Here is a 9,164-nt window from a genome sequence, read left to right as displayed (position 1 = left end):
GAGTTTTAGCCTCTCCTTCCCACTGCAGCGCCAGTCTGTGTTCATAGCACCTTTTCACAGAGATGGAGCATGAGATTCATGTCTTGTGACAGGTCCTCAGTTGAGGAACTGTCCCAATGACAGAAATGGAGCTACCTTGATTTACACCAGCTGAGGATCTGGCTCAGTGTGTGCCCCAATGGGTGGTGAGTGATGATAGAGTCTTACTAACCCAGATCACACATGCCAGATTGTTTCTAGACTCTGAGTTTAGGGACAGCATCTTCCCCCCCCTCCCCCGCCCCACCCCAGTGTCTTTCCTGTTCCTGTATTATCATCCCACACTCATTATGGAGTGGGGAGGGTCACTCCCCAGTTAGGGTCGCACATCAGCCTGGTTTTACCCCTTCCTAAGATCCACCCTCCAAAGAGCTGTATTTTATGACTGCTACATAGCTACTGTTGGGAAACAGAAAAGGCACTGCCAGTCCCTCACCACGTTCCCATCACCACCACAGGCACTAAAAGGGAGAATTTACTCCACTTCATAATTTATGGCAGGAACTGATCTCTTGTGAGGGGGTGAAAATTATTCCTTCTCCTACAGGGCACTGAAATGCTGAATATACCAGGATATATTGTTAGAATTCATGGAAAGAAATCTAACACAGGACGGTGCCTAAGAACTCTAGACCAAATTGAAAAACCTCAGTCCAAGATTTTAGTTGATGTTTGATTTTGACTCCTAAGACATGGCATGATTCTGGCCATTGCCAGAAATGAAATACAGCATTTAAGCATCATTGTTAAGCTCTGGTATGTCAGATAGACAGAGAAATGATCTGATCTGTCATATCAGTATGTGGCTACGAGACAAATGGGCTGTTATAGTAGTCACTGGTATCCGTGTCGAACACCCTCTTGCCCATCAGAGCAATGTTCTGTCCTCAGACTCAGTTTCCTGGCACTTGGCTCTGAAATCTAAATTTAGTCTTAAAATTTCAGCCTGTAACCACGAGAGGAAGGGGAGTTTCTGAATATTTATGGAATTAATTCATGAGATTTGATTAACTTTTAACTCTGTGTCCTTCCAATTCAGTCGCACAGATTTATTGTTCCTAGACACAACCAAAGGCAGACTGCAGAAACCAAACAGCCGTCACTGAATTCTTCCTCCTGGGATTCGGGGATCTCCCTGACCTGCAAATTCTTCTCTTCCTGATGTTCCTAGTGATCTACATGGCAACCATGGTTGGGAACGCCCTCATTGTGGTGCTTGTTGTGGCTGATCAGCACCTTCACACTCCCATGTACTTCTTCCTGGGGAATTTGTCCTGCCTGGAGATCTGCTACACCACAACCATCCTGCCCTGGATGCTAGCCAGTCTCCTGACTGGGGACAGAACCATCTCAGTCAGTGGTTGCATCACACAACTGTATTTCTTTTGTGCTCTGGCAGCTACAGAATGCTGTCTCCTAGCAGCGATGTCTTATGATTGGTATTTAGCGATATGTAAACCCCTCCACTATTCAACTCTTATGAATACCGGGTTTTTCCTCCAGTTGGCTGCTGGGTCCTGGTTAAAGCTTGTTTGGCTAGTACTATCTTTGTTTTATTCCTATCACAGTTAACATTCTGTGGCCCGAATGACATTGACCATTTCGATTGTGATGTCATCCCACCTATAGAGCTCTCCTGCAGTGACACACACTGGTTAGTATCCTGTGTATTCACCCTGCCTCCATTCCTACCAACCCTGACGTCCTACATGTGCATCATCGCCACCATCCTGAGAATCCCTTCCACCACCGGGAGGCAAAAGGCCTTTTCCACCTCCTCTTCTCACCTCATTCTGGTGACAATTTTCTATGGAACCCTAATGATTGTCTACATGCTACCGAAACGTGGTACACTGAGAGACCTAAACAAAGTGCTCCCTCTTTGCTACACGGTCCTGACTCCCCTGGTAAACCCCCTCATCTACAGCCTGAGAAACAGAGAGGTCAAGGAAGCTTTGAGGAAAGCAGTCAGTAAATGTGGCTTTTGCAAAAACGTGCAGAGACTCTGAGATAATAACTTAGCTTTGAAAAGCTCAGGCTGTCTGGGTGATTTCAGCAATCATCCCTCATTAAAATTAAGTTGAAAAGTCCTAGTGAAAATCTCAGCACTCAGTGTTGTCCATCTCAGTGGAAGGACCAGGGAAGGAGGTGGCCATAACCATGTTTCCATCATGGAGTTATGGGCACTAGGCAAAATGGAGACAAAATTGTAACCAATTGTTTAGATCTTTAGAAAAGCCATTCTTGATCAAAATAAATGTTTGGACAATAAAACTAGTAACTCCTTGTGCAGCAGAGATGGGAACGTAAGGCTGGGAAATCTGCCACCCCTGAAATTGTTCTTATTACCATCATAACCCTCTGCAAACCAACCATCTTCACTGAACTCACAGAGGCCGGAGGCAAGCAACCAGGCCCCAGCAGTGACCTCTGGACACTTCACCAGGAACAGCGTTATAGCTTTTATCTGGGCTACACCCGGCTGTGACCAGCTCCGGGAAAGCAACAGCTCCAGGGTCACTGGGCCCTTGGAGGCAGGGAGATTGGGCAAACAAAGAGGTAGACTCACATGCCAGGTCTGCTGGGACTGTCCAGGCCCAGCTGGGGGTTTGCTGGGCACCCGTAGAACGGAGGCCGTTCCGGGGCTCGGGTCTGTCAAATGGTCACTGACGAGGGACTCTGCTCATGGCCCTGCAGAGCACCAGCTGCTCTGCTTCCACCAGCTGCACAGAGCAGTTGAAAGGGAGGGGACCTGTTACAATGAGCGTCCCCAAAACTAACTGCAACAAGCCCAATGTCCGACAGGGCTAGTTCTGAGGGCACAGTGTCTAGTCAGCCCCAGGTACCCCAGGCAGCTCTGCTCCACACAGGGCCCTTTCCTCAGGGGGTGAGGCAACTTATGGTGAGAGGAAGCAGCGACCACCTACCAACGGGCAGAACTCCTGTGATGCCAAACATGGCAGTGCTGGCTCAGTCACTGGGAGCACGTCAGGGCTTGGCCAGAGGTCAGGGAGCTGGGCACCAGTGAGAAGTGTAGGGATCCGACTCTGCGGAAAGGATTTCCCAAGGGACCTGACGGAGCTAGTCACCCAAATCTCTTTTAAATGGGAGATGGACACCTATCTCCCTTAAACGTCTCTGAGAATCTCAGCCTGGAGAGCCACTGAGATTCTGTCATGGTAGCTTCAATCTATGCATTTCCATTGGAAACAGAACCCACATCAACTGAAAGGCACTGGATGGATGGGAAACCCCTGCTAAACCACGCTACATGCCAGAGGGGCATTGCTGGCACTTGATGGCACATATCACATTGGTAGATGTGCAGGTGAACGAGCCTCTGATAGTGTGGCTGATGTGATTAGGCCCTATGATGGTGTCTCCTGAATAGATATGTGGACACAGTTGGCAACAGGCATGTGAAGTAGTTATGGGTGAGGACAAAGTCACAAAGTTCAGCCACCAGGTTTGCCGTGACATTATCAGGGATACTGTTCCTGACGACTTGTAGTCCATCTTTGTGTGGAATGTTGGTGTAGAGGGCTTCAACATCCGTAGTGGCTAGGATCCTGTTTTCAGGAAGATCACCGATGGATTGTAGTTTCCTCAGGAAGTCAGTGGTGTCTCGAAGATAGCTGGGAGTGCTGGTAGTGTAGGGCCTGAGGAGGGAGTGTTTGAGGACAATGTATACCTTCAAAACAGCGTCACTGCTACAGATACCCGCATGGCCCCACAGTATGCCAACATTTTCATGGCTGACTTAGAACAAAGCTTCCTCAGCTCTCGTCCCCTAATGCCCCTACTCTACTTGTGCTACATTGATGATATCTTCATCATCTGGACCCATGGAAAAGAAGCCCTTGAGGAATTCCACCATGATTTCAACAATTTCTATCCCACCATCAACCTCAGCCTGGACCAGTCCACACAAGAGATCCACTTCCTGGCCACTACAGTGCTAATAAGCAATGGCCACATAAACACCACCCTATACCGGAAACCTACTGACCACTATGCTTACCTACATGCCTCCAGCTTTCACCCAGACCACACCACACGATCCATTGTCTACAGCCAAGCTCTACGATACAACCGCATTTGCTCCAACCCCTCAGACAGAGACAAACACCTACAAGATTCGAGCATTCTTACAACTACAATACCCACCTGCTGAAGTGAAGAAACAGATTGACCGAGCCAGAAGAGTACCCAGAAGTTACCTACTACAGGACAGGCCCAACAAAGAAAATAACAGAACGCCACTAGCCATCACCTTCAGCCCCCAACTAAAACCTCTCCAACGCATCATCAAGGATCTACAACCTATCCTGAAGGATGACCCATCACTCTCACAGATCTTGGGAGACAGGCCAGTCCTTGCGTACAGACAGCCCCCCAACCTGAAGCAAATACTCACCAGCAACCGCACCCCACACAACAAAAACACTAACCCAGGAACCTATCCTTGCAACAAAGCCCGTTGCCAACTGTGTCCACATATCTATTCAGGGGACACCATCATAGGGCCTAATCACATCAGCCACACTATCAGAGGCTCGTTCACCTGCACATCTACCAATGTGATATATGCCATCATGTGCCAATAATGCCTCTCTGCCATGTACATTGGCCAAACTGGACAGTCTCTACATAACAGAATAAATGGACACAAATCCGACATCAAGAATTATAACATTTAAAAACCAGTTGGAGAACACTTCAATCTCCCTGGTCACTCAATTACAGACCTAAAAGTGGCAATTCTTCAACAAAAAAACTTCAAAAACAGACTCCAACGAGAGACTGCTGAATTGGAATTCATTTGCAAACTGGATACACTTAACTTAGGTTTGAATAAAGACTGGGAATGGATGTGTCATTACACAAAGTAAAACTATTTCCCCATGTTTATTTCCCCTCCTACTGTTCTTGTAAAGTGCTGGAAATGGCGCACCTTGATTATCACTACAATAGGTTCCCCCCCCACCCCCCACCCCGCACCGGCTCTCCTGCTGGTAATAGCTTAATAGCTCAGCTTACCTGATCACTCTTGTTACAGTCTGTATGGTAAGAAGAAAAGGAGTACTTGTGGCACCTTAGAGACTAACAAATTGTTTCATGTTCTCTGTGTATATAAAATCTCCCCACTATATTTTCCACTGTATGCATCCGATGAAGTGAGCTGTAGCTCACGAAAGCTTATGCTCTAATAAATTTGTTAGTCTCTAAGGTGCCACAAGTCCTCGTTTTCTTTTTAAGAATGGGAAAGAGGCAGCTATAGGGAGAAGAATCCACCATAGGAGAGAAGAGCAACAGGCTGTCTTGCTGGGAAATCGACACTAGATGGCAGCAGAGTAGAGGAAATGGGGCGGGGGTGGGGGGCAACAGAGATACTGACTAGTGATCAATAGAGTTCAGTAGCCAATATAATAATGGGAAAATTATACTGTAAAATGGCTGCTAGGTGGCAGCATGTTGTAAGAGTGAGACATGGGCCACTATTTTCAAAAATGCCCATTAGATGGCAGCATCTCTTGAATACTAATTCGGGGCGGTGCAAGTACATGATAACTGGCCATCACCTTGGACAGGCATCTCCCAAAAATGTAAGCTGGTGTTTGTCCATGATCTAAAATATTTTCCACAAAGGATCATTACGCTAAAACATGATGTAGAATGGGACTTGTATAATAGCAACTCACAGTGGGCATTGTTAGCTACAACGCTTTGGAGACACAAAATGAACCAAGTGGGAAAAAGGTCAAAGTGGGACCATTTTGAAAAGCATGAAGAGAGAATACAACTATGAGAGAGCAATTACACTTTTTAAATCGAAGGGGAAGCCCATTTTCTGTCCCTTCAGGTAACTGCAGGTCTGTACTGAGAAAGTCCCATTTCTGCAGAATGATGAAAGACAAGAACCTCAGTGGAACTGGAGTCTTGTCTGCCAAACCCTGAAGAGCTCTGTGTGTCGAAAACATGTCTCTCACCAGCAGAAGTTGGTCCAATAAAAGGTATTACCTCACCCACCTGGTCTCAAACCCTGAGAAATGAGTTCATCGACTCCAGTGAGAGCTGTCCTATGAATAGAGGTGAGCACCCAATTCCAAACTGCTACTGCTTTGCATTTATATATCACCTTCCGAACCGGGGTATTAAAGTGCTTGAGTAATTAAGCATGAGCAATTTAAGATTCACCTTCTGTGAAGAATGTGGGAAGTATCTGTATTCATTTTTATGATACATAGTCTGTGTCAGGATGCTGGGCAAAGGTAGGTAGGACAAGTGTTAGGAGCTGGAGATCCCGGAACTGAAGCCAGGGGTCAGAGTCAGTATCAGGGTCAAGAGTCAAGCCGAGGGTCAGAGCCGGAGGCAGAATCAGGAATTTTTTTCCCCTTCATTTCATTTGCCTACAGTTCTTGCCATTCCTTCCTTAGCTCACTTTTGATTAGGTGTTTAAATGCCAGTTTGCTTAAGCGGATCCCGAGGTCAACTTGTTTGTGATTAATAACACTTTTTGCCAGCCAATTCGTTGCCTGCTATCCCTGTCTGCACCAGGATCCATGCGATTACGTTGGTTATATCCAGTTCCACCAGTCTGGCTGTTAGCAGTAATATATCATTAAGAGAATCATTTCTGCTGTCAGACTCACCACTGTGAGTTGCCTGCTGCAGCCCTGATAAACAGTCAGACAGGATGGCCACAGCAGCTGGCCACACATCTAAAGCACGATTTAGTGCTAGCATAATCCCTGTGTATCTCAGCCATAAAGACGGATACAAAGTTAGCCATACAGCTTTCTTGAGTCCGAGTGAGGGCACACAGGAAGCTGTTCCCACTCTGTTCTTTCCTCTTTGGAACCCTCTGTATGTATTTGTCAATAGTGTCCCCACTTATAGCAAATCAATATAATTGTGACATCTTGTCTATCATTTTTTTATTGATTTCATTATATAATTCCACGTCTTTCCCGACCGGGGGTGATTTTCTAAGGATAGAATATTTTCCCATAGCTATACATTTTGGTCTCTTTCAATCCCTTCTTTTCATGAAGATCAGCTATCCACTTCTGTACCTTATTTACATGGTAATGTTGACTTTTTGTCCGAACCGTTTAGCTTAGTGCTATCTTCACTATTATCTCGTACTTTGACCGAAAAAGGTTGAGTCTGGGAGCTTCGTTCTAAGAGTTAGCAGCAGCTGATGGAAATGCGTATATCTGTAGTACAGAGATACAGTAATGAACTCACCACCTGATATGCAATGCGTGTGTGTGGATATAATCTAGTTCGGATTTGTATTCATTGCTGACCCAAAGGCCGGGCATTCATATTCAATAACTGGTCTAATCAGTGCTCTGTATAGCATTGCCACCATTTTCATATCCACTCCCCAGGATGTTCCAAAGGTATTTGACTTTTGCACTTATCTAATACTTTCAGTATGGTCCCTCCAAGTGAGCTTGTTATCAAATATCACACCGAAGAATTTGTAATGTCAGTATATTTATCTCTTGGTCATATAGCTATAACTTTACATCTTTTTGGCTTTTCCATGTTGTGAGGATCATTCCCTTAGTTTCGTCTATGTGAATTTGAAGCCCCACCTCTTCCCCATTCTGCACTTCTCTTAAGTGCATCATCATTCTTTTGGTGGCACTTTCAAGGTTTCTGCTTTTGATCCATATGGCACAGTCAGCAAACATGATCCCTATTCCTATCCTCATCTCTTCAGGGAGATCATTTATCATGATGTTAAAGAGGGCTGGCGTAACTACACTGCTCTGTGGAGTTTCACTTGCAATTTACTATACGCTGGAGAAAGCTTTCCCTAATTGGACTTGTTCTTTTGCCTAAGAAGTTCCTTATCCATCTGTACATTCTTCCTATGTTACCCACTGAGGCCACTTTATGAAGTAGTTCCTCTCTCCAGAACACATCGTAGGCTTTTTCTATGCCCAGGAATATTAGTATAATTAATTCTGTGATTCTCATGCTTTTTTGTGCTTCTGTCTCTATCCTGACAGCGTGGTCAATCACACTCCCACCTTACTGGAGCCCACTTTGTGTTTTATCTATAAACCTTCTTCTTTCTAGGTGTGCTACTGTTCTCTCCCTTACTATACTTTCCATGGTTTTACCTAAGCCACACTAAAGTTTACATTTAAAATATCCACATCCTTCTCCCATCCCACCTCTTCATCTCATAATTATCCTTAATGTTCTTTTCTTCTCCCTAATTTGTAACCACTGATATTCATCATTACTGACTTTTTGAAGCATGGTGGCCAGAGTTTCTGCTTTTCTTTTCTTAGAGCTTATTACTCCATGCCCCGCAACTGGAAGACTTAGTGTTACGTGACTCTTACTCTTTATTCCATTCATTTCCCTAGTTTGTTTATATATAATCTTTGCTGTATTGGTATGTTTACTTACTTCCCCATGTTATGGTGTCCAGCTCTCTCTTTTTGCCCTTTTTATAGCCCTTTGTGAAACTACCTTACTTTTTTATATTTCATTAAGTCCATTAGTTAAGGATTTTTTGCTGTCTTATATGACTTATTCCTTTCCCTAATTACCATTTCATATTCCCTATTCCACCATGGTACACTTCCCCTATCTTCAGGCAGTGTTGGCATCCTAGGAATAGCTAGGCTGGCTGTCTTTATGATTCCTTTATTAATATTACTACAGAATTCCTCAATATCTTCACAGATACATTACTTACTCACATATTGCTCACTTCTCTTTCCAAAGATTTTTCCAGTTTGCTTTTTTAAGATTCCAAGTGGGGATATCCTTTTCCTTGAGATGTAATTAATGTCAGGACGTGGTCACTAGCCATTCCCACCCCTCTGTCAATTTCACAGCTGCATTCACTCCCTATGGTCCCAGATCCAGACATGAGAAGCTTCCATCAGCTGTACTGAACCTGGTAGGCGCTCCATCACTTATTGCTAAATTATTCTCTTCAAAGATTTGCTCTGAACATTTTCCATGTTTTTCTTACTTCCCTGCAATCGGTTGTGACTATTCAGATCACCACAGACAATGAGTGGGCATGTGACACTTGCAATGAATTCTTTCAGGTCCATAGCCTCTAGTTTCCTGCACGGGTAATAAAC

The 9,164-nt window shown here is 44.8% G+C and overlaps 1 pseudogene; it reads left to right on the top strand.

The window, feature by feature from the left end:
• The first annotated feature begins 1,227 nt into the window (after positions 1 to 1,227).
• Positions 1,228 to 7,227, top strand: LOC144274877 (olfactory receptor 10P22-like; annotated as a pseudogene).
• The last annotated feature ends 1,937 nt before the right edge of the window (positions 7,228 to 9,164 follow it).

Source organism: Eretmochelys imbricata, chromosome 14, assembly GCF_965152235.1.
Source record: "Eretmochelys imbricata isolate rEreImb1 chromosome 14, rEreImb1.hap1, whole genome shotgun sequence".
Lineage (NCBI taxonomy): Eukaryota > Metazoa > Chordata > Testudines > Cheloniidae > Eretmochelys > Eretmochelys imbricata.
This window is presented reverse-complemented; position numbering and strand designations above follow the sequence as displayed.